The sequence below is a fragment of the Apus apus genome, chromosome 14 (genome assembly GCF_020740795.1).
Source record: "Apus apus isolate bApuApu2 chromosome 14, bApuApu2.pri.cur, whole genome shotgun sequence".
NCBI classification, from domain to species: domain Eukaryota; kingdom Metazoa; phylum Chordata; class Aves; order Apodiformes; family Apodidae; genus Apus; species Apus apus.
This window is the reverse complement of record NC_067295.1, coordinates 6366678-6392609: the sequence shown is the minus strand read 5'-3', so window position 1 is coordinate 6392609 and position 25932 is coordinate 6366678. Positions and strand designations below refer to the sequence as shown.

Genomic DNA, 25932 nt, shown 5'->3' with positions numbered 1-25932 from the left:
CAGAAATGTCATCTTTTTCTCCCTCTTGATCTCTGGCAGATCACTCGCCTACCAAATATTCAGCAAAAGGGTGATCTTTCACCCTGGTGGCCTTGGATCCACACTTCTTCCAGTCCCACCTCTCTCCTCATATGACCTCGGTTTCTGCTTTCCCAGTCCAAGTACTATAGCTAAAAAAAACAACCCCATCACAGTGGCTAGCTGACATAAGCAGATAAAGACGACACAGCTCATAAGGAAAACTTGGAAGGGAAGTCCTAAAGTTTGGTTTGCACTACACAGGCAGTTAAACATCATCAAAACAAAATACTACCCCTGGAAAAAAAAAAAAAAAAAAAAAGTTCTTGTAAGATCTCATTACCCCCATAAGGATTAAAACCTGTGCTTAATCTGGACTACACTCCTGCTTTGTAATGCCATAATTTAGAAGTTTGCTGAGCTATTTGCAGTTGTCAGACTGAGACGTCCTTTCAGCTCTGCAATCTCATTCAGTCCCCAAGCATTGTGGGGATGCAGGCAAACCACTATAAATAACTGAGCCTTTTCATGTCAGCTGGTACAAATAACAGCCACTTCAAACAATCTGACCTTTCTTGGGGATTCTGACCAATCTGCAGTGGAAGACAGCTAATATCTTTCAGGATTTTCCATGGTTAAGGTATATATATTAAAATTGCTGGCTGTTTGTGTGCACTCCAAATGCTTTCTGGCTTGTTTAATCTGGCTGTGACACTTTGTTCTGTGGTTAAAAAAATGAAAGTAACGTCCCGGTTAATGATTTTTGATGAAAACCATTATTCTTTCAGCTATTTTTAAACACCACGGAAGGCAAATCAATCTAACACACCTACAAGACTAATATTTTAATAAACTAACAGAGACAGTGGTCTAAAGCCATGGTAATTTTCCTCTGAACTCTGAACTGATTTTTAAATGAAACCCTGTGAGGCTACTTTGATATTCACTTGCATGAAGAAAGCAAAACCTACAAAACAAATTGATGTTGGTTTCTCCTGAAGTTCATCTTCAGCTTTAAATAGAAAACAAAATAAAAAATGGCTTCAGCTTCATAATTAGCAAAAGCTGACGAAGGACTTTACTGTAGAAGGTATTAAATTATTATGAGATTTCCCTTTCTTCCCCACACCTGTTAAATGGAATGTGATAATGCCTCTCTCTTATTAATATCTTATGAGAAAAGTCAGAGGGGATGTGTCCTTGATCAAGGGATATCCATTTTATACTTACTGCTGTACTTCATTCTGCAGTTTAGGACAAATCATGCCTTTGCGAGAAAGTGAAGACATGAACCCTGTTCCTAGTCAGTGTAATCAGAAAGAACAGGTTATAAAATATGAGAAATAATCTAGACTGTGGCTTGCTTCCAAGCTTTGCTAGAAGCTGTACTGAAATTTCAAGAGGATTTTTCATGTCTGGGGTTTGCTCTTGCGTTTTGCTCTTTGGTGGCTTAAAGAAAAGTTCCCTGTTTTTACAGTTAGGTGAGAAGCTACATACCTAACAGAAGATGCTTAAGAGCACAGGTTCTCATTCTTTAGGATCAATATATCTTGTCTGGGACTGCAAGATGAATTCCCTACCATGTCCTTACATCAGCTTTTAAGTTGCCTATAAGTAAGCAAAGCAGTATGGTGGGGAAAGAGTATTTGCCTACTTATTGTTGCAAAATAAAGCTGGAAATAATGGAATTATTGCCATGTTGTGAAAGTAAAACTATATTGTCTTCAAACAAGTAGATGCTGAAGTAAATTTGAGAAGCCCTTCACCAGTTTAAAACTGTAATAGATTTGAAGGACATAAATGAGGAAAGGGGAGGAAGGACCGCAGGGAAGGGGATCACCCGGAATACTTCATCACCTCCCTGCATTGCTTTCTCTGCTCCCCAAAAGAAGCAGACAAGTTCTCCCACAGCTTCTGGGAAGAAATCACAAAGAGCCTCAACTCTTCACTGCTCTGGGCTGTCCACAGCCAGCACAGTCTTTTGTTTCTTAGCCTGGCTCTTCCTGCCAAAGGTGCACTTGCTCACAGATGTGTGTTTTGCTGGAGGGACTGGCTGAGTTTTCACATTTCCCCTTTTCAGTGATAGACAAAATTTTCAGATGCATTTCTCAGGGACTGTGACTGACCCCACGACCAGCATTAGCAGTGCTCACTCTGTTAAAGGCAGCTCTCAGAAAAGGAGAGAGTTACTGAATATCAATTAAAATGCTTCAGTGATTTAAGTGGGCAACTTCCATACCCTGCTTTGTAATGCTACACCCCTCCATCCCTGGTTAACAGCCCTGCTCTTGCAGCAGCCCCTAGTAGGTGAATTTATGTAGCAGCATTGACAGTGACCTTAAGGAGGGATCACTAAACTATTCTCCTTGCCTGAAATTCGTAACACTATCTGCTTCCTCTGTGGGAGAACATGAGAACATGAGGGGATGGAAAGAGCAGCTGATTGACCACCCAGAATCAAGGAAGGACCTAAAATTGTTTTGTGAGCTTTGATTCTTCTTGATGCACATCCCAGGAGAAAAGTGAGAGAAAAAGTTTGAAAAAGCAGGAGATGTGGTACCTGCAGTGGATAAGAGTTTACTGGAGTCTAACAGCAGAGCCAGAGGGAGTGGGCAGCACTCTGTGGACTGGTGTGGGACTGGGGGCAATGATGCTCCTCTGCTGCCACTGCCAAGGAGGACAACAGAGCCCTTGTTGTCACCACAGCCACTGTTGTCCAGGGCTCTATGGGCCACCACTCCCTCTGCAAGCCATTCCCAGCATCCCTGTGCCACAGGCACCACCGGATGCACAGGGCTGGGAGATGACATCCCGGCAGCCAGCACCAGCCTGTGGACACTTGGGCAGCTGTGCCTGTTAAATTCTGGGAAAGGGTGACTTTTGTCACTTGTCTCATCTCAGACACACTGCAAAGTTCAACTGAAAGCCTTTAATGGTCCCTTGATGCTGAGCCTGCAGATACAGAGAGATAGAGACCATTATAAACTTTCAAAATATGATCTAACTGCAAAACACTTCACACATGTATCTTAACTGTATCCAGTGGAGCTGAATGGAAACAAACACACCATTTCAAACCAGACCACACACAGCAAGATAATGTACATGACTAATTTTGATGACTGATTTCATATAAATAATGCACCAAGATTAGTAGATGCACTGTAATATCCCCTCATTCCACTCCTTTAATTAACTTTTCAATGAGACTCCACCTGGAAGTGTCTAATAGAGTGTTTGCTCTTTACTGCTTAGATTAAAAGTACATCCTGTCCTTAAAGAAAACAGTGAGAAACTGCATGAAACCTAGGGAATTCAAAATAGTGCTGGCATTCTAGCTCTTAGCTGGGTGGCAAAGGAAGAAATAACAGGTGTAGATAAGGAGTGGGAAGAGTACAGTATTATGGTTGTTACACGTTGTAAATTGCTATGGGAACCAAACAGTTTTGTTCTAGATCAGTTCTGCCACCTACAAAAAAGGGGAATAAGACATAGATAACCCTACAGCTGAGTTCTGTTCCTCTGATGTCTGGCAATGTTTAAATGAACTCATGAAGGAAGTGTTGAGTAGCGAAAGACAAATGACCTTTTCCATCTGGGAGAGGTCTTAAAAACTTAAAGCTGCAAAGCCTGTGTTTATCAGAAGAGAAAGAAAGGAAAACGCAGGTGAGGAAGAGAGAAGCCAAATCCATGCAATCTGAATTCAAAGAGGATGGCAGGATTTAAAAGAGCTAGTGACCTTCAGGAGACTGATCCGGTGTTGATAGATCACTATATATAGGATGCAGATTAGTAGGTCAGCTGTTGCCTCTTCACTGTAGAAAGGCAGAATTTCCTACACCTCCACAGGCAGAAACTTTAAATGGCTTTGAATGAAGCAATTTTAACACTTATCACACCATCTCCAAGGATTTTCAAACTATTTTGCAAATCAAGCAGGCAGGTAGGGCAGGTAAGCCCTCCCTTCCTATCATTACTGATGGAAAAACTGATACACAGAGATGTGACATGATTTGTCCCAAAAAAACCTCTCCAAGAGGGACTCTCATCACTTGCTTCTAAAGTGTGTGATTAACCACCAACCACCTTTCCCTTTTAAAAAGTTTAATCAGCTTTCACCTGGGAACTGTGCAGAACCACAGATTTCACTTATTTTTTTAATGCTAAGCCATCAATTAGTCCAGGTTACTCCAAACAGTGCCCAGGGTCTCTTTATAAGGCTATAAACCTGAGAGGACCTATTTGTGATCTTGAGCTTAGATTCAAGTTTTAAAGGAAAAGTGAAACCAGGCCATTTTTTTCATTACTTCAGTTTTCATATTTAGTTTTCATACTTTATATTTAAATGTGCCTGAAGGGCTTGCATAGAAGGCAACATGCAGATTTCCAAGGCCTTTTTCTGTTTCAGCCTTGATCCCAAATTTTGACTCTACCAAAGCTGGCAGCCCCTCCATAGAACATTTGTAATACTAACTTCTCAGATACTATTTGGTTTGGACCTTACAAGACACATTAGCAATCAAAGGCACATTTACAAGATCTATCTGTAATGGCTATTGCCCCTCTCTCACACCATGGTGTAACAGAGAAAAATACTACAGCAGCAGTTTCAAAGCTGACAGGGGAAGCTAATAACAGCAAACAGAGCAAGCAAAAATAAATAATAAAAGGATTACCCACTGCATGGAAAGCTTCCCAAGGTTCAGTATAACTGTGGGAAAGAATTTATAATCCCAGGTTTCATTCAGACCATTTCTGGGAACAAAGGCACCTGTATTAAAATCAAGGTTGTTGATTTTGGCAAACCGTGATCAAATAGAATAAAAAAGAATAGAAAAGATGGTACAAATCTGATTATCCCTGGGCATATAATTCTTGGTGCTTCACACCACCTCTCTAGCCTTCCCACGTATGTCTTGGCATGACCTGGTATCCTTTGTTTTACACCACATCTTTTTTGATTGAGTGAAAGCTGAGATCTGAAAATATCCTTAAGATGGTAATAGGGTGGGGATGAGAGAGTGCTCTGTAGTTGGAGTGAACAGGCTTCACAGGGGCAGCCCTCCTACCTGCCAAGTCTCACCACAGTCTCCTGTCCCCTGGATCCTTTTGGAACCCACTCTGAGAAAAAATCAGTCATGTGTTTAGTTAATTTTAAACTAAAAACCAACCAGAAGACAACCAGAGTTAATAGATTTAAATTAGAAGTCCTCCTGTGCATGGAAAAAGTCCTGGCCGAGGACTCAGCAGCTGGAAATGCACATGAACTCCCTCCAGTCCACAGGCAGATTCAGATTAGTGAAGCACCTTCCCCAGCCCTCCTTTCTAGAAGGAGCAAGAAAAGCAAGCTGGGAAAATGAAAACATACTGGAATCAGTAAATCCGTATCAGAATTCACTAAAATGATAAGAGACATAAGAATAGGTAGAGATAATAAGAGCTAGTAAGGAGAAAAGGGGGGCTGGCACAGGACCCTCCCATGGCAAGGTGTGGAGCAAATGGGAACCTCTCCTGAAAATAAATATGTAGCACCTTAGCATGCCGCCAAGACCCAATGCATTTCACAAGCAAAAAGAAGTACTTAAAGTGTCACTCACTACTGAGCTGTAGCATGGAATGAAAAACAGCATCTATTCAATAGCTGTTTGGGACAGAAAGTGAAAAACAAAGTGACCATTGAAATGGCCAGAGGAATTTCTGGTAGGCAGAGCGTAATTAGCCAAGTTGGCCTGTGGCCAGGACATGGAAGTTAGTCATCTCCTTTTGTGAAAAGTGCCATCAGACCTTCAATGACTAAGAACATTCAGGACCTTTGGTTTATGTCTAGTGCAGAAGATGGATAACAATACTAAAGTGGAATCATCAGAAGTGACTATGATCATAAACAGGGAGGATATGCAAGACATCTTGCAGATAGCAGGGGAAAAATGGAGTTCCAGGCACTGGCCAAAACAAACAGAAGTCACCATGAGTGGATGGGGGTCATTCCAGGCTACCATGAGAATTACATCAGGAACTGACATTGCCCTCCACATGGCTTCACAAAGTTTGGCTTTAACACTTGAATGTCACTGGCAGAACAAGGCAAAAATGTTGCACCCATGATCAAAGAAAGACAAGAAGGAAACTCAGGGAGATAGAAGTCTGATTCACTTGGGGGAACAATAAAGAATTATTTATCAAGGATGAACTAATGGATCTTTATTTTTAGAGGAGAGCTTTGGGGAATTTTAAGAGTTTCCCGCTCCTAGCTCATATTTAAATAATAAATAAGGATCTATCTGAGTTCTGGGGAATGTTCAAGACAGCAGTTCATCCAGTTACAGCCAGACCACAAGAAATTGTTTTCAAAATAAGAAAAATGAAAATAACTTGCATTCCTGGAGCCAATTTAGATGTTCTGCCATCTTTTCAGGAAACACACAAGTAAAGAATTTCACCTACTGTTGTTTTTGAAGTCTGTTCTGTTAATACAGGGGGGGAACCCAAATAATATATTTCTGAAACTACAGGATCGATCAGTAACACATTATTCAGCAAGGAAGTCTGCAACTGAGAAAAATAAACCCTGCAAAAATAATCCTGGTGGATTTTCAACCATGAGCAGACTGAACAAGCCTGGATACAAATGCACTCATATTGCAGTTTGTCTACTGTTTGTACTTGAGCTGAAAGAAGGGCTGAAAAGCAAATCTGATACCTTAAATCTGCTTCAAACTCTAACTGAAATGCAGACCCACAAAGCTAGCCCTATTTTTTTATTATTTTTTTTTTTACTTTCAAAACATTATGAGCTTTAAGTACAGCCTTTAACTCTCCAAGCTATTTATAGGGATTGTGTCTTTCTCCATCCATTTCACACACACACTGCAGCAAAAGGTCATTCATCAGAATATATCAGAAGTGGAAGAGAGTGAAGAGGCACACTAATCAGACTTGCTCCTAAGCACTTGCTGTTCAAAGAGCAGAGTGGGGCTAGGTACTAATGTATTTGACCCTTCAAAAGCTTAGTAGCCAATTAGCTTTCTAAAGGCTATGATGAACTGCACTCATTTACTGTGCATCCACACATCCAACTGTCATGTTTAACAAGCAGCAGGACCACCTACTGCTGCCCAGCAAGGCCCTTTGCATACTTAGTTCTGAGGCTGCAAATGTAGTCACTAGACAGGAAAAAAGATGTAAAAAGCACAGCTTGAGAGGACTTCCACAAACAAAGCAACGTCATTTACAAAACTGGAAGATACCAGTCGGTTCCATAATTTTCCAAAGTTTATTTTTTTTTAATTCATAGGAACAGCTCCAGAACATAAATATTATTTGCTGCATCAAAGGCAGGAATCCCTGGAAAACCCACCCGTGATCCTTGATGTCTTCATTGGAAAGATCATTACTAAAATGCCAGACCATATCTGAAGATGTTCAGACATTTGGTTGAGACACCTAGCTCATGTTTCCCTCTGCCCTGCCACAGCACCCTTGGCCAATACTGGAGCCCATTATGTCAGAACACTTCATTCCCACTCATAACTCACAAACTGGCAGTCCACATTTGCTGTTTTCCTTCTTAGATATCAAAGCAAGCCAGTCAGGGCTCACAAAGGAAAGACTGGGTAGATAAATGAAGACAGATTATCAGAGAGTCCTGTCCCTCAGTGTCCTTCAACCAATGCAACACTGGAAGATCAGCAGGATTGATAACACAGCAACCCCGAGGGATGGTTGTGGACACCCTTTATCTGGGAAATAACTGCTCATACTTGGTCAGCTACTTGTGAAAGGCATGAACTGGTCTGGTACCAAATCACTGAAAAACTTAATGTATTCTTAAGTCACATATGTCCCACAAGTGAACTATGTCCTTGGCAGGAAGCTGAATCTGAACAGACTTAAACACATGCTTAAATATAAGCACGTGCATGTCTCACTAAACTGTGGCTGTTTTGACATTTGTGTTACTACCCACGGTGCCAAGCAGAAGCATTTACTAGTTTCTTCTCTCTCTCCATTTACCTATATTTTTTGGTCTGGAGTCCATGTAAAGAGAAGTTGCACGTCATACCAAGTAGGCACCACTAATCAGTCTTTCTCAATAAAGAGAGAAATTAGGTGAGAAGGACAGCAGTGACTGTGAAATTGGAGAGAGATGTTGATGTCTTATTTTTAAAGTCCCTATTTTTTTAAGAAGTCCTGTATTTTAGCCCTTGGCACCAGTGGTTATGCAAAAATAAGGCATTGCATTCAGCTACTTTGAGCTAAAGTTTTCTCTAAAAATTTCCGGTAAGTTAAACTTCATGGAAAGTCAAGAATGTTTGTTTCATGAATTAAAGGAAAGCTTTCCCCTTTTAAGTAACAAAAACAAGAAATAAGTTGCTTTTTTCTTGTTTTTTCACCTCAATATATAACAGTTATGCTGTTGCACTCTCGAAACTTCATATGCTTTATGCAGCTTTTGAGCTGCTATGATCTGCCTAATGACATTTCAGTCCCGTGTCGGTTTGAAGGCTACATCTGACACTCAGCCATAATTCATCAGGATCAGATGGCAGCCAGTCCTGAATGCATCTCCTGAGATCTGGGACACTTCTCACTCGTCATGGAGCAAAAACAATTATCTGAAGCTACCCACCTGCTCCAGGGCCACTTTGTCAAATATGATACTTCAGAGGTTGATACCTACCTGTCATACTGATTTTTTGGATGTTGACACAGTGGTGGGAGCGAACATCTGTTGCTGCTACTCCACTGTGATCCCATTTAGACTCTCCAGAAGCAAAGATGAACACGTTTCAGTGCCTCCCTCCTGTTGGTTCCACCTGAGAAACCCTCTGTGTCTTGTCTGAGCAGATGAACAGCTGTGACAGATGACACCTTATCCTCTTCTCTCTTTGAAAGACCAGTTTAATTCCCAGCTACTTGCTCACTGAATCCTCACCACTGGTGGCATCTCTCTGGGTATCCAGCTGTGCATGTGGCCGTTTTCCCATCCTTTTGTATTAATATCTGAGCACCTAAATCAAGGGGGGATTAAACAATTTGCTTTGTAGCTGATGGATACTGTGGGAAAACCAAACAAAAACCTGGCTGCAACTCACAGAGGAAAACTCCAAGGTTGGGTGTCCTATGGAATGGGAACATGCTGAGATCCTAGGACAGGATAAGGGACTTTGTCAGTTAGAACAATGTCCTGGAAGCAATGGGTTGCTGCCTGCTGTCCTTCCTGCTATGGCTGTGAGCCTCCTGCAAACCATTTACAGCAATGCAGACTGTTCCTTATCTCTAGCTCATTATTCAGGTTTTGGGGCTTTGGGAGGCTTTTTACTTTACTTTACTTCCTACTTTGTTCCAGTTGTGCAAACAAAAAATAGGTCCCCTAGCAAGGAGTTTCAGTGCATCTGGGTGAGCTGAAAAATGGCACAGAAGAACAGATCCACCACTGTGGGATGCTGCTGTCAGAGTCATAGGCAGGGTCAGGGAGGAGAGGTAGGCTGAGTAATGGACAGAGGACAGTCTTTATGGTTACATGCTCACAATGGATCTGTGGGAAGCTGCCAGGTTCTGTCCTCACTCTGAATCTCAGCCTAAATTACTTTTTAGGGCTGCAAGAGTGAAAACTCAAACCAAAACAGCTATTCTGTTGGGCTTTAGGCTTAGTTACAATATCAGCCTCTCTTTTCCAAATTGACAGCAATTAGAGGAGCATGGCAAATGCTTTTTCCCCAATAGCCTCTTGCCTTAATGAGCACCTCCCCTGCATCTAACTGAAAATGTAGCTGGAGAGCTTCTGTGTCATGCACAAAGCTTACAGACAGTGTCACTCAGTAAGTCATAAAGACAGCAATATAATCACAGTTACTCTGGGATAAACGTTTGCTCAGTACAACAGCTTCCAGAAGTTCAAAGCTTTCCATGAGCAGAATACAGGAAGGCTGTGTGTATTAACTAATCAGTGTTTCAGTCTCTATGTGATCATTTTCTAAATTACCATAAAAGTGACACCAAGAGCACAGAAGATGAAACTCTTCTGTCTGGGTGCTGTAATCACACTAGATGCATCTGAGGAGACTGCATAGCAAATGGGCACCCGAGATGTTAAGTATCTCTGTTTCCATCATTAAACATCACAAGCTAGTTCCTGTTTCCTTCTCTTTCACCTCTCCTGACACCATCAGGCTATTGATGCAATGCTGAGTGATACAAGGCCGCATGTTACTCTCAGTAGAGATTAATTATTTCCTTTTTTAAGCTTCTGCAACCCCCATCCCCCTGGGTGTCTCAGCTGGTAAAGCAGCGTGCCAAAAAACTAATGGGAAGGAGTGAGATATGGCATGACTTTAAGAGAAAAGAAAATTTTGAGTTTGGATTTTTACAAGGCACTTTGTTTTTCTGTTTGTTTCATCCCCTTAAGAATATGTTTCTGTGTTTGAATCTGAATTCCTTGGTGTGATTCATGGTGTAATTGCTGCAGGAAATCAGGAGGGGCTGCACCTGTGTTGGACCATGAGGGAGCACAAAGTGATGCTGGTTCCTCTCCATACTGGCTAATCCCCTTCTGCCTGCTGTGCACAAGCACTGCTACATGCCTGACACTCCTCCAGCCCTCAGATTTCCGTTTACAACTGTCTCCAGACTGTTGCAAGAAAAGATGTTGTATGGGCAGAATTTTATTTCCATTAGAATGAAGCCAACTGAGTATTTCCACCTGCTTTATTAAAAATACTAGTTCTTGCTTTGCTTAATCTTGAAAAACTCAACATGTTTCTGTAGCTGAGTTTGCATTTTGTCTTGGTAATGGATGCCTAAGGTGCAATTATTTTCTGTGGGAGCAAAACAAGGTGTGATTTAGTGCATTGCTTCCCATGGGCAGAGAGTGTCCACGTTGGGAGAGAGAAGCCGATAGCTCCACAATTCCCATCTCCCCAAAAGGGTTGTACTTCACATTTTTGGCAAGGTGGCCCCTTAAGTCCAACAACAACAGTAGTCAGGGAGATAGCTTGAGCTGGAGACCTCCTTGTCATTTCAGCCTTGCCCTTGGGCTCACTGCTCCACTCCCTTAGCAAGTCCAAGCCCTGCAGAGCATTGTTCTCCCTCCTGGATGGATTTCTGTAATTCCTGCTGTTGACACTCTGCTCATGAGTGGTGGTCAGCATTGGTTGCAGACGTTTGCTGGAAGAAGTGAGCACTAAAATGTTTGCATTTAATAGGGCAGGAGGGATGGGGAGGGAAACTAATCAGAAGCAGAGGGGTTGGTGTCTGACATAGAGGCCTGAGGGAGTCAGCTATGGGTGAACTCTCTGTCTCTGCCCAAAAAAGAGAGTTTCTTCAGGATTTTTCTTTTCTTGTATTGCTTTTCCTATTTCCCTTTTGTTTTCTCAGAAATAGAACATGACATTTATTTTTATGGACGGCATGAGCTTATGGCTTTTCCCCTGGGACTGGGTAATCTGAACACAATTATGTTCTGTTGACAAAAAGTGATAAAAGTGTATTGTGTCAACACTCTCAACTAACAGAATTGTCATCTGCTGTACTCTAAGATAATAGAAATAGAATTAGAAAATGCTTTGACAGACTCTGTCCTCTTCCATGGGAAGGTAAGCCCCCGCTCTGTGTTTGGTTACTGTACCCCAGCATTCCCCTTTTTCCAGCAAAATCTGCCAGGCTGTGTTTTAAATTCAAGTCTAAAGTTTGCTTTGATGGACTTCTTTTGGCAGCTTATAGTGCATATGCCTTGAAGTAATCTGACCTAAGTTCTCCATTTCACTGCAGCTCTACTATTCCCACTTTTTACCCTGGCTTTGGAAAATCCAGCTGTTTTGTGTATTATTTTTCTTTTGCCATGGAAATTTCCTTCTAGAAAATGTATTTGATGATAGTACCTTCATCACACCTTCCCTCCAGCTAACTTCTTCATGAGTTCATGGGCAGTGGTCCACCTGGACTGTTGTTTTCCTGGGACAGGCATCCACATTCACCCGGTATGTAGGGCCAGCACTAAGCACATGCAATTTTAAGTGGAAAGAGGTGTGTACCTTCTTAAATCACCACACCATCCTAGGTTAGAGGGCAAGCCTGCACTTCCAGCTCTTGGTTATTTGGAAGATAATTACTGTTTCAGAGCTCAAAGAATGGTATCCTTCAAGCAAAACAGAAAAAGCTTTTTCATGGCCAAAAAAAGAACAATTTCCAAAATTTCTGTAAAACATTTTGTTTTGCAGCTGTGACTCCTGCACTGTTAAATGCCATTGAACAGCATTTCCATTCAAAAGGACATGTGCAATATATATTAAGGCTTTCCAAAAATAGGAATCAATAGCCACCAGGTGCAAGTGTCAAATGAGTCAAGCATGGTAGCCCTTGGTCACCTGGTTAATGCTTGCCTGGAAAGATGATGAACATTAGCCTCCTCATTTGAGAAGAGATGATAGATACCATGAAGATGCTCTTACCTTTTATGTCTGGTCCTTCCTCAGCTCACTCCACCAGCTTCCAGGTTAAACACCATCAGACTGGAACTTCTAAAAGTCAGCTCTTTAAGACCAAAAACATCAGAGTAATCCAAAGCCTGCTCTTATTTGAGGTGCATGCTGAGCTCCCTCTCTCCTCCAGACTGTCCACTACAGCCCACTTTGCCCCTCAGCTTCTGCAGTTCCCCAGTGCATCCAGCCACAGGGAGCTTCTCCTGGTGAAAGCTGCATTTTGTGCAGGTGTTTCCTTCGGTTTGATACATTTGTTTTTTGAATGGAAAAATGCAATTAGTTTTGAAATGAACGGAGTATGTGCACATGAAGTGCTATTGTTTATTCCCCCATCCAGCTCCTGCCAGTGGGATTTTTTAGTGTGGGGGTGGAATCAAGGCATTTAGATCCTCAAATGAGAATTACAGTCTGGAATAGTGGTTCAGGGTAGTTTGGCACCATATTCTGATACCCATAGCAACCTTTAAAGAAAATTGAGCTGGACATTGCAATGGAAACTTAGCACCACCTACAATTTAATTCACAACCCAAATTTCCCAGAAGCAGCCACAGCTCATTACCACACCTACAGAACCACTCCTGAAAGAGAGCACAGACCAAGCTACTGCTCTTCCTCCTCCTCTCTGATCAGGCTTGGTGTTCAACAAAAGAATGCTGCTGTAGCTAAGAAAAAAAACCAAAACAAAAAAAGGTGCTAAAGGTCTTTTCATAATTGACTGAAAATGGTAAATATATAATGAAAAAGTTTGGGTTAAATGAAGCAATATCACTACACACAACAGATTATTGCTGACCCAGCACCTTGATCCTCTCTGTTTTACTGCACCTAAGGTTTATCAGGTAAATCTCATTAAATAAATGAGTATTTATCTTGTTTTATCAGTAACTGTCTCTCTATCCTAATGTATTTGAACAGATCAAAACAACATGCATACATCTAATGTGATTTATTTTACCAAAACCTCCTGGTCCTAACAATAATAGTTGTGTCAAGTTACTCTCAACATTATTTTTTTGGTGTAATTTGGTCATGACTTTAACTCTGATCCAAAGTACCTTACAATCCAAGATACTCAGCTTGTAGCACTTAGTTTTCCAGTGGAGTCAATGAGGCCATTATTCACATGCTTAAAATTAGGCATATGCTTAAGTGCTTTGCCTTTGGGATAAAGAGCCCATTTGGGACTCTTTGGTACTTAGCTCGGATAAAATCCATCAATCTTGCTTAGATGATTATAACAAAAGCATCTTTCTCAGAACTTCCAACAGATGTTTTCATAAATTTTAACATACTTCTTTTCCCTGTCTCATCCGTTTCCAGTACAAGTATTCCCTTAAAAGCTGAATGAAGAAATCTGTAAACTTAATGGAGGAAATTTATTTGGATAGAAAGACACTTAAAGAAATGCAATGGTATTTGCAGTGATCTCTGGCCAAATTCTGCACCCATTAACTTTCTTTATGCCTCTCCCCGTTGCCAGATTTATCGGTGCAAATGGGATTTTCCAAAATAACTATTTGCTTCTCAGAATCCCACAAAATCTTTTCTAATAGTCACTGAGCAGAATTTGTAACCAACTTAGTGAGTGTGTAACTGCTCGTTCCATACGTCTGATTCTTCCTTCCACCCGCCCCATTTCCTTCTGTCGACAACATGCATTTTGTCAAACCTCTTACTGCAAATCATTCAGTCAATGAAACTGAAAGACATTTCAGCACATTTTTATCAACAGAATGTAATTTTGTGCAAGTCATGCTGTCAACAGGAAAGAATGCCAGAAGAAAAGTGAAAGAACCCAAACCCATTTTGTCCACAAAAAAAATAAACGGCAGTTTGCTTTTATTTTGTGCATGTAGACAAAATGGAAATAGCAAAAAAATCCCCATCTGTGGACAAAATTAAGATTGATTTCTTAATTTAGGAGACCAAATGGTACTTGGTAGAAAAATACCAACACTGTGAAGGACAGCTGAGATGCTGAGTCAGATTTTTTCAAGTGCTGTACATCTTTCACTGTTTTTGTTGTAGCAGTGAAAAAACACCTGAGATGTAAAACCCATTGTATCAAAATATTCAGTGTTGGGCTCCAATACAGGAAAGCAGACTGAGCTGAAGAAAAAATAGATGCTATTTCATTTTCCAGTTGATGAATGGCTTGGGTTGCTCTGCAGGTGCATGTCCCATGCTATCTGGACAGTGTTCTCCCATCACTGAAGATCTGCACAGCTCCAGAGCTGCAGCCAACTTCCATTTTCCTCCATTGTGATGTTTTCATCCTTTTTTTGCTGCCAGGTTTGCTCTTATTTTTACAAAGCTCATTCTTTCAGCAATCACTGCTGTCCCTCAGGCTGCCTGGCACACTGATGGTTGGCACCACGTGATACAGCCCTGGGGTCACTACATTCTGCAGGTCAAAACAAGGAGTGTTTTCAATAACTGCCTTGCAATTCCTCTCCATCACAGGACTGAAACCAGTTTCCACCTCCCAAAAACTAGAGGGCCTTTTTTTGCTGGTCCAGGCAAAAAATCCTGCCTGGCCCTCCTTTAACACCCAGCAAAACCTACCCAAGCAAAATATTTGGCTTCTCTGATGAAAGTTGGCCCCTGGGAGCAGAATATTACAGGAGGACATTAACCTATTTGTTTTCCTATATCTGCTCAGGTTTTACTTCAAGGTGTGCTCACTTTATTATGAGTATAAGCTTAGTATTTATAAGGATGGCTATTTAATTCTCTTCAATAGTTTGAAACTATTTTTCTATGGACTGGAATTATTTCTTAATATGGTAAAAGCACAACAATAAACTTCCCGGGTTTTTTTGAGAATTTCACTGTGTTTTTAGATCACCTTATCCCTTCCAGTTCCTCAGTGAATTGTTCAAATAAGGCTTTGGAGAACTGACAGTCCCAAGGAGTTTGCATGGGGCTGGAGGAGCAGAGACAGTGGCTGTTATCCAGCATTTTAGAAATCAGATTGAGACTTTACCACATGCCATTTTGGTACACACTGTGGGGGATAAGAGATCATTTTCTCCATCAGTCCCCAGTCTTTACTGGGGAAAGCAGGGACCCAGCCAAATTCTCCAAGCCCTGCTCATCCACAAAAGAGGGACGCACAGGGAGAAGGTACGCATTGTGCAGTGTTAAAAATGTAACTGCTTTGAGACACAGGCCAACACACTGACACCAAGAGCTGGCAGCAAATATGTCAGAGGAATCACGAAGTTGGCATGAGAGGGTTTCAGCTAATACAAGAGATTATTTTCAGGGCCTTATTGTGTGCCAAGCACAACACAAAGCTGGCCTCAGAGAGCAGCACTTCTGCTGGAGCCGTAGGGGGTGGCAGCGGAGCAGAGCTGATGCTCAGAGAGAAACCAGGCTTGGGTCTTTATCTGGGACAGCACCAGGGCTCTGCAGGGACCAGCTACTTGTCACTGCTGTCTGTCTAAACTAGTCTCTATTTGAAGCAGTCTGCCTAATGCACCTCTGACATGGGTCTCCTTTATGATTTTTACACCCACCTTGACATAGTATTAGGAGGGGAAGATGATGCATCTCTTTGGCTGCACCAGGCAGCTCAAGCAGATGCAGAGTTGAAAGCCTTCATTTTCGTCAACATCAAGGACCTCCTTCAGTTCAAGCCTTACCTGCCTTTCTATCCAGAGCAGCCCCAAAGCCAAGAAAGAGTTGTGCATCCTTCTTTCCCTAACTCTTTGTTCTGTAGCAGTCAGAATTGAGGTCTTGTTAAATAACTAGTTTTTTCTTTATGGATTTACTTCAGGTTGCACAAAACTCTCAATCCTGTCCTGGTTGTGTCCACCCAACCTCCCATTTTTTAACTCTCTTGTCATTTAGCACCACCCCTCTTTCAATTTATCACTGTTACTTCTTATGCTTCCTCCATTAACCTCCTCTCTTTCAATCAGGGTAGATTTCCTTGCATACATGTTACATGGTAGAAGCTCTCAGTAATGGGAATCAATCAACATGGCCCAGTAATTCTAAGTGCACTATGGGGAAACAAAATACAACTTTCAGGCAGAGGAATCTGTTATGCAGCTAATTAATGTATAGTGGCATTATGGGGGAGTGTGACTCCATGAATCCAAAGTGATTTATTGTGTCCTGCTGTACATCAGGAACCTGGAAGCCCTTTAAATGTCTAACATTTAAAAATGAGTATATCATCCAACATGCAAATCTAGAAAATATTCCCAGGCTTTGATGTTGGTGCTTTTCATTGCTGGGGTTTTTTTTGTCATAATAAAATCAGTTCTGCTAATCACCATTCATGATACGGAACTTACTTCATTTGATCTGCAGTTCAGAGGAAAACACTTCTTGGTTTTATTCCTGTCCCAAAGAACTTGCAACTGAATTCAAGTATGGGCTTCAAACTGCATCATCTGCAAAAAAAGGGGAGTTCAGTTCCCTGATGCTAGCACTTGGATCCAAACCTGATGTCGCATCAGTCTTGGCAATCTACAGAAAAACGGAGACTTTCAACCCAAAAACCACCTCTATGGTAAATTATTTCTTAAAAAAAACAAATCTGAAGCAGGCATCTGCAAGGGTAGGGAAATCAACAGAGCCTGGCCTCTCTGCTTTGCTCAAACAGCTGGCATTCCAGGAAAGGTGCCAGTAAAGGACTCTGAAGTGATTTTTGCTAAGCTGAGTTTTAAATTTGCGTAGTTAGGTGACTGGATGCAACATAGATCTCTGAGGTTTAAAAATGAGAAAAGAAAATGGAAGATCACCGAAATCCTGCAAGGTTTAGCTGGGGTGCTTTGGCTCCTTCTTCCCTTTCCTCAAACACCTGTAAGCCAAGCTGGAAAGCCAAGAGAACCAGAGTATTTTGCTCTGAAAGGTACTAATAGGGGCTGAAAATGTTTCCAGGGCATTTGTAGCCCAATTAAAATCCTGGGACTCTGCTCCACCACGTGAAAAGACAAACCCTGCAAGACTAAGGGGAGTGAGGGCAGTGGAAAGGGATGGAGCCTCCCAGCTCAGCAGCCACAATGGAGTGTTCTTTAGAACAGAGTCAGTGAAAGACATTTTGACGACAATGGGCTGCCCAATTTTCTCATCACCTCCACTTCATGCTTTCCCCATCATGCTTTTACCTGGTGACACAAATCACTGCCAGTGCACCCCACACTGGCTGGGACACCTTGTGCATTTCATCAGTTTGGGGGCTGCCTCTGAGCACCACTCTTGCTTTCAGAAGCTGGTGCCCAACCTGTTCCCTGCACTGCCAGTGCTCCCCCAGAGCAGATGTAGGCAGCAAGCTCCCAAGGAGGGTTATTTTAACAAGCAGGAGCTGGGCTTTCCTCCCATGTCTTGCAGAGGGCTCCTCAAAGGCTCTCACTTTGCATCTGAATTGCGCTTGCTTTAATGCAGCCAGCAGATTTACACCTGTTTGTGGAGCAAGCCAAGAACATTTTGGAACTACCTGGCCTATAATTTTGGCCACCCTTTGCCCGCTGTGCATTTCCCTGATACATAGAATGAACTCATTCACTCCAGCTGTTTGGATACACACCTCTCTTTTCCAAAACTGCTTGGTCTATTTTAACATAACTTGCAAGAACACTTCGAAGCACAGAGAATCATTGAAAAGTACAGAACCATTAAAGCACCCAACAACCAGATGCACTGCTCCAAAACTGTTTTATTGAAAGGGGTTTGTGGAAGAAGGGGTTTAACATGCCTACTCTTCCAATATAAATGACAGTGCAAAGCTGATCTGCTTTCCAGTTTGTTTGACTTACACGTTTCATATGGCATATGTCCCTGGAGGAATTTATCAAGACACTCTAGCAATTATAGTATGGAAAGAGGTATTGTGGCCTGGTTCTTGCAACCAGGCATCAGTTGAACTCCAGGGCTGACAGTGCCACTGACTTACTTTGTGGCCTCTGGAAGTCACTAGACTCCAGGAATTGAAACGACCGGGCAAAAGGTGGCCTCATCCTGTCTCCAGCAGCCCCCAGCTGCTAAGCACTGCCATCAAAACACGAGGAATAACACTTATCTCAAGAGTATAGGATTAATTAATTTGCATGGACAATGGCGTTTTGGAGATGCTGCAGTTTGTCTAATTGCCAGGGACTGTAATAGGTCCCAAGTGCATCTTATTCTCTACAAAAATGATGCTGCACAGAGAAAACCAGCTCCAAGCTCTCAGACTGTTGCATTATTACTGTGGCAATAGAATGTCTGATGGTGAGAGCCCTTTGAAGGCTTTGAATCAGCTCCCAGATATCAAAGGTTTGTTCTGGTTGCCACAATGCACAACATACTTCTGCTGCAGCAGAAGTGGGTTCTGTGGGTTAACCTCTTCATTATATAAAGTGTGGGAGGAGAGATGTCAAGACCCTAATGGTGAAAGGGAATTTTTCTTAAACTCATCACTATGTGTCCAGAAATACTCCAGGCAGGATCCTGTTCCTCAGGAAAATCTGAGAATGGAGATGCAAGAGTGATTATTTCCGGGTCTGTTCCTTAGGCTCAGCCTGCTTTATCATTCAAAAAGTCACATGAAACAGACTGAGAGAGGCCAGAGAACAGACACCTCAGAGCAAAACTAAAATTCAAATGTGAGATAAGAAAGCAAGGGGAAAAATATCAGGATTTCTCTGGGGAGCACACATGAAGGAGGTGCTACCTGCTATGGCTTTTCAAGACATCAGGTTATCTCAGCTGTGTGCCAGTGAGCCTCAAACAGAGGTAAAAAAATACACCTGTCTTCTTCAGATCTCAGGGAGCATCACTTGCACCCTTTTAATACTCTGTCCACCCAAACTGTGTCATCTGTGTGTCTCTGTGCAGAAGTCCAAGCATGCAAATCACAGTAATCCCCCAAAGCATCTCCATGAAGGAAACTTCAAAGAGCTGCTGAAGCCAGCTAGGAATTTGCCTGTCGGAGGAAGGGAAAAATGACAATATGGGAATTGCAGTAGCATATGGAGAGCTGTGAGAGTGAAGGGAAATGGGGCTTAGGAAACACTGCTGAAGTAGCACGGCAGTGGAAGGACCTGCAAAGGAAGGTGTTATGGGACAAGCTGTTGGAGAAGAAAAGCCACAGTGGGCTGGAAGAGATGGGCTATTGCAGGAAGTGCTGCAGTAAGAAATGTCACCTGAGACCAACTGTTCTGCAGATCCAAGTACAAGAGCAAAACCCACAGGAGCACCAGAGCTGCTGGAGGGAGCTGCTGGCTGGAGGCAGCAACACCCACCCCGATGAAGACAGGCTGTATTTGCCATGCACAAGCAAGGTTCCTCTGTGCTCTGATGGGGTTTTGGTCACACCAGTGAAATTTTGCAGCCTGGGAGAGCTGTGTAGGTGGTTGTTTAATCCTTACCCAAACACACCAGGCTTCCTTGGCAAATACCCTGTAACTTGCAGGTGCCTTCCTTGGGGACTGTGCAAAGCTCCTCAGGTACATTGGGCACTCCTGGTCCCTACCCCACCATCCCCATCCACCAGGCTCATCCTGCTGCTCCAGTGATGAACAAGCCAAGGCAGTTTGTACAAAAGAAGACCCTGGAGAACCATGGGAGTAGGACTGGAGTCTTACATGCAATGTAGTGATACAAAATAAAGAGAGCAAAGTCTGCAGAGCTTTCTCCATTCTTTCTGTCTTTCTCATTTCCTGTTGCTATGCCATTCCCCAGGCAAACACAAAAGAAATGGCTTCCTCAGCCACAAAAATGAGATTATTCAAAGAACCCCTCTGTCTTCTCATATTTATTGTGATAGGCAGTGTTAGAAGTGTTTGACAACAACTCAATTATTCGCAATGAATAGAAGCAGGATAGGCAGGCAATTATCCACTTTACCCATGTGAGAGACACCCATATTCAAAATCCACATTCAGAGAGATCCACATTATTTCCAAACCATTTTGCATATTTTTAATTACCAGCCTCAATTTAGCTGGATGGTTATGACTCCAATCAGTGTGCTTTGGAAGGGCTGAGGGCTTGGGTTTCAGCCAGGCATGGATTGTCTCATTCACATCAGCCTGTAAATGTGCAATGTTTGGACTGTTCGGGTTACATTTTACAAAGCAGCCTCCAGAATGGTGCACATAATTAGAGAACCTGGTTAAAAATGTTAATCAAAACACTAGAAATTGGAAAAATCCCCTTAAATACAGATTTCATTCAAGATGGAAGATATCACAAAACTAAATAACATAGAAAGCTGTAGTCATATGGACTTTGCTTGAATATTTGAATATTTTTTAGGATTTTTAAATAATTTTTTCAATACAGGAATTAGTGTTTTTTCTATCTGGATGTTTTTTGCATAATATTTAAAATACTTCTACTTAATATTTTAATTTTTTTGAGCAACCTGAACTGTTCTTTCTGAAAGAAATATTTCTATGGTTTTGATTTTACTTCTTTACAGAGTGAGAACATTTCACAACTGCAGATCATCATGGGAAGCTGAAAATCAAATTTCTACCTTCCCTGAACTCAATATACATCCTTTTGTATTATCTGCTTCAATACGTGACCTCCTGTTGCAGCCAAACTGGAGTTAAAAAGGGAATGATTTTAAGCCATTTTTACCAGCTTTCAGCAGAATAATAGCATGTTCTTCACACAAAAAATAGTAAATTGCAGCTTAGGTGGTGGAACTGTTCACTTTTGAATTTTGAAACTGAACTTTTACATCCACTTTTTGTGTGTTATCAGAATATTCTGGCTAAAGGAATCCACATTTCTCTTTGTGAAGGTTTGTAAATCTCACAGTATCAGTATTAATCTTAACTCTTCAGGTGCTGAAGGCACAGGATCAGATAGGATTCACACCTGTTTGTTTTTAAAGAAAATCTTAAAACATGGAATTAAGCAAGAAGTATTGTTTATCATAATTTAAAGACTCAAAACTAAAAGTCAAAAATATTTATATTATTTTAAGTAATCTTGTAACTGGGGGAGGAACTTCACTCCTTATTTTGAAAGTACAACTTTGCGGTGCCACTGCTGCAATTTTAATGAAGTTATTCCTAATTTGCTGAGACAGAACAAGGAATACAAGTTGATCCATGGTATTTTTTACAGCTTCTGGAAGTTTTTACCGTATCCAATTCAAACTCAAAGCACTTCCATGTGCTCACACATCTCAGAGAAGCCAGATTTCAAGCACATATGTTGCTTCTGACCTCACAAATCTAACTGCAGCAAAAAGTCCTCCTTATGCCAGCTGTGAAGATTGGGTCAAATGACATCAAAGGATCAAGGGTAAGGGCTTCCCACTGCTGCCCCTCCAGAATATCTTTGGAGGCTGTGTACATGCTAATCAGTTCAAGAAACTCTGTTTCCATCCTTGTGATGTACTTCTTTTTTAATTTTACTACATGCTCTTCATTGATATTCCTCAAAATGTTGGCTATGAACTGCACAGAAAGCATACCTTGCCTGGAATTCACCAAGGTCCAGACCTAGGACATCTCCCCCATTCTTCTAGAACCTCCCATATTTCTCAGCAGCAACAATCATCCACTGCCCAAAACCACAATTCCTGGCTCCAAAGGCAACATGCAACCCCTGGCTGGCTGCAGCCCCTGATCCTGCAGCCAGGATCTCTGCAAAATTTGGGAGCCTGTCACAAAATTATGCAGGCAATTCCAGTAAAAATGAGCAGATCTGCTCCACATTTTTCTTTTCAGTCCATGTAGCTAAGCCCTTAGGGATGTAATTGTCACCAAATCTGACATTGCCTTGTCTATGTGGCACCACTTTGTGATTTCCCTGTGTTTCAGGTTTTGCAGCACTGCAAGCTCTTCTAGGTAGTAGAAGCAAAGCTCCCTTAAGTCAATGAGCCTGGGATCAGCTCTTTAGTTTTAGTCTCTAAAAGTTTCATGTTTTCTATGGGTTTTATATTTTCCTTTTAGTTCTCCCAGAACATCAATAAGAAAACTTGTTCAGGGAAATCAGGGTCTATATTTGCATATTTATCCACTAACATTGTGGGTAACATTGGCTCGTGTTATACGGTGTGTTTGTTTTCATTGTGCAGATTTCATCTGCTCAGGGGGTTCAGTTATTTGACCTATATTAATATTTAATGGTACAAATACTTAAAATAAAAGTCCAGGCACAGCCAAGGCTCTTGGTAGCTCAGCTTTAAACAGCCACCCTTCATTAAACTCTGGCTCCATTTGAAAGGTTTTGATTTCTTGCAGGGATCGAAACAAGGGGCAGCATTTTTGATGGCTGTTTCATGACTGTTTGAATATTGTCTTGGATAATATTGTCGTACATCAAGTCTACATTGTAAAGGACCTTTGTGCAGTTCTTGATTTACCGAGCAGAAGGGATCTGCAGAAAAAAATGAAAGAGAAAAATCTCAGCTGGAATAATAAAATGGATCATTGTATCAAAGCAATGTCTGTTTTTACTTTGCAAGTCAGGCTAGACCGGTATTTTAGCACGGGCAGATTCTGAGAATGTAATAAAATGTTGTCTTTCTCTTCCTTGTTTCAGTAAACTGTTAACTTCTCAGGTTATTCACTAAAGACTATAATATATATATATATATGGTTCCACTATCTCTGTCCTCTTCTAAAACAAAGTTCTCCTGGGTTGCCTTCATCCTCTGAGTTTCACCCAAATGACAATATTTCCTGGCATGCTTGCAAAAGAAAATTTAGAGCATGAAAAGGGTAGAAGGCTTCTTGGCATCAGGATAAATTCTCTGTATAGTACAGTTCAGTCTATAGATTATTATTTTTTTTTGCTATGAAGCAGCATGAGAGCAAGTGAGTGGCTTGCTAGGAACCAAGCAGCCACTTCTCAGTCCTTCTTTCATTAATCCAGTATATCTCAGCTTGCCTTTCAATCCCTGCTTGTTGAAGAATATCCCCATGTCTACCTCCTGTGAGCAAAATGCACTTTTGCCTCGGGCTGGGGATGTGTTGAGGAGTGGAGGAAAAAACATAAACCAAGCCTCTAAAAAAAGACAAACAATCTTTAGAAACATGCTCAGCATAATGATATAAGTTGCCGATATAAAGAAAAAAACTACAGATATAGAGCAAATGTGCAACCACCTCGGATATGATGCAGTTAAAAAGCACACAAAGGCTTTATACAAACTAATTAATTGATTTAAGGCTCCACTAGGTGACATACAATGACATATAATTTATGTCACCTGTAGTTTACTGTTCACATAGTAATTTCCACCTCCCACCCTGTCAAATAGAAGAAAGTTTTCACCTTAAATCTTAGATGATGATGAGACCAAATAGCAGAAGAGGATATATAAATGAAAGTAATTTAGTGAAGAAGGCTTGACTGACATGAAAAGACAATAAAAGTTACGATAATGTTAGGGATATCAAAGTGAAAACCAGGTGGGCAGACAAGAATAGGCAAGTTCCCAAGTCAATCTGAAAGGCTTTCTTCAGCACTGGGGAAAATCCAGCCATTTATTTTCCAGCTTATCACTCCATGGGTCAAAAACTATGTATTAAATTTGGAGCACAAAGACCTGCCTTGTCTAACAATTGTAGTTATTGTAGAGCTGGGCAGGGAGGAGGGGGAAGGGGAAAGCTTTCAAAAACTGAACACATATTTTAGAGAGGAAGATTTGGGATTTTCTCTGTAAAGAACAGGCCATTTGAATCTCACTTATCCTACAGTTAGGGGAGGTGTACATTAAAATGCACTTGTCTGGTGCTCATGATTGCTTTTCATTGGAGCGTGGTTTCCTCTCTTTCTCACTTCGCTGGGTGGTAGTGTCTGTCTCCACTGACAGAACAGCCTGGCTCCCTCCAAGCCTTCCCACGTGGGATTGCAAGACCTGGATCTTCAGAACAACTGAAGAAATGAAGCTGTGGAAATTATCTCGAGCTCTGAAAATTTTATCTGAAATTAATGAGCTGCCTACCCATTGTTTAGAGAGTGCGTGGCTTAGTCCAGCAAGCTCAGCTGAAGTAATGCAGATGATAAGTGGCTAAAATCCAGTGGATCAGTTCTCAAAATCAGAGAGCTGGCAGTTTCTAGAGGACCTGAGCTGCATGAGTGACGGACACTAGGAACAGAGGGGCTGACAGGCTGGAATCCCACAGCTGACGTGGTTCCCTGAAGATGTCCTTGCAACCCAATGGGGACTGAGTCGGCGCAGGGACAGCAGCAACTGCCAACCCAGGGACTTGGCTACTGGCTATCAGAGTGCTGACACTGCTGTACATAGCAGGGGCTTGCTCTTTCTGACATGGACTTGAGAGATGTTTAGGCTTTTTATAAATAATCACCAAAAACAAGTAAATACTATGCAGAAACTCACAGGCACTTCAGTTTTCTGAGGGTTCCTGCACTTCATTAATATTCCTTTTCCTTCCTGTTACATTCATGGATGGATGGATGGACAGACAGACTGACAGCAGGGCAGCACAACTGGTGGAGCAGCAAGGCACCTTACAGGACTGGAGGGGACATTGTCACATTGTCTAATTTAGCCTATTTTAGCTGGCAACCAGAGGTGCAGCATACAGGACCAGGACAATTTACAGGAATCAAGGTAGCCACCTCTCTTGGGCCAAGTCAGAGCAACTTTCAGATGACTACAGTTGGCATAGGGATTCCCAGTCATGCCAGTGCAGCTCCTCAGAGGAGAGGACTGGGGAATTGCACCTCAGCCCTCTTTCCTCTCCCTTATTCCAAATGTTAGCAAACTTAGCATATTTTTTTTAAACTCCTTTTTATAATAAGAAACAGATCAGGGGGCATAAATTTCACACATTACCAAAACTTGTATACTTGTTGGAAGACAATTCCCTTTGTGCAGGAGCACATAATGGGGCTACCTTGTGCCTTCAATCAGTCATGCTAGGACAAGCCTATGGCAACACTCCTGTCTGGAAAGACCATGCTTAGGTCTTGGACTTCAGCTTCCAGACAAGCTGTAGAAAAACTGCTGGTGTCTGAGGAAGCACAAAAGTCAGATGTTAATCTGGGATTAAATCTGATTTGGTTTGCTTGTGTACCCCTTTCTTGTTTTTTCTTTTTATAAGCCAGAATAAAGTGTAAGTTTAGAGCCAAGAGGTCTCATTCTATGCAAACACTTGAGATACTGAAAATTCAAAGTCTGTGAGTCATCCTGACAGTACAACTAATGTGTTAATCCATCAGGTTTCCTTCGGAGTAGAAGTAAGAAGAGGAGATAGCATCATAACACAGAGAATGGTTTCACTTTTCAGCTTTCACTTCCTCTAGAAGGTACAGGGTAACTAAAGATAAGCCCAAGTTTGCCAACAGGTTGGCAGTGTTCAGAGTCTTTAACTTTGGGCATCTAATTTTGTCTCTCAAACTGGAGGCCTTAAGCAACCACCTTCGAAGGTGGTCATTTAGCTATTCTGAATTGCCCCCACAATAACAGAAAAGGACAATCAAATGTTATTACATGATGGG

At 41.7% G+C, this 25932-nt stretch overlaps 1 long non-coding RNA gene across 2 annotated transcripts; it reads left to right on the top strand.

The window, feature by feature from the left end:
- Positions 1 to 568: 568 nt before the first annotated feature.
- On the top strand, positions 569 to 22882 carry LOC127390602 (uncharacterized). 2 transcript variants are annotated; one of them, XR_007890902.1, is made up of 2 exons: positions 569 to 658; positions 19330 to 22882. It is a non-coding gene; the product is annotated as an uncharacterized LOC127390602 (long non-coding RNA). The 2 variants fall into 2 exon arrangements; XR_007890901.1 differs by lacking the exon at positions 19330 to 22882 and adding an exon at positions 7313 to 12174 and having other exon boundaries at positions 575 to 658.
- Positions 22883 to 25932: the final 3050 nt, after the last annotated feature.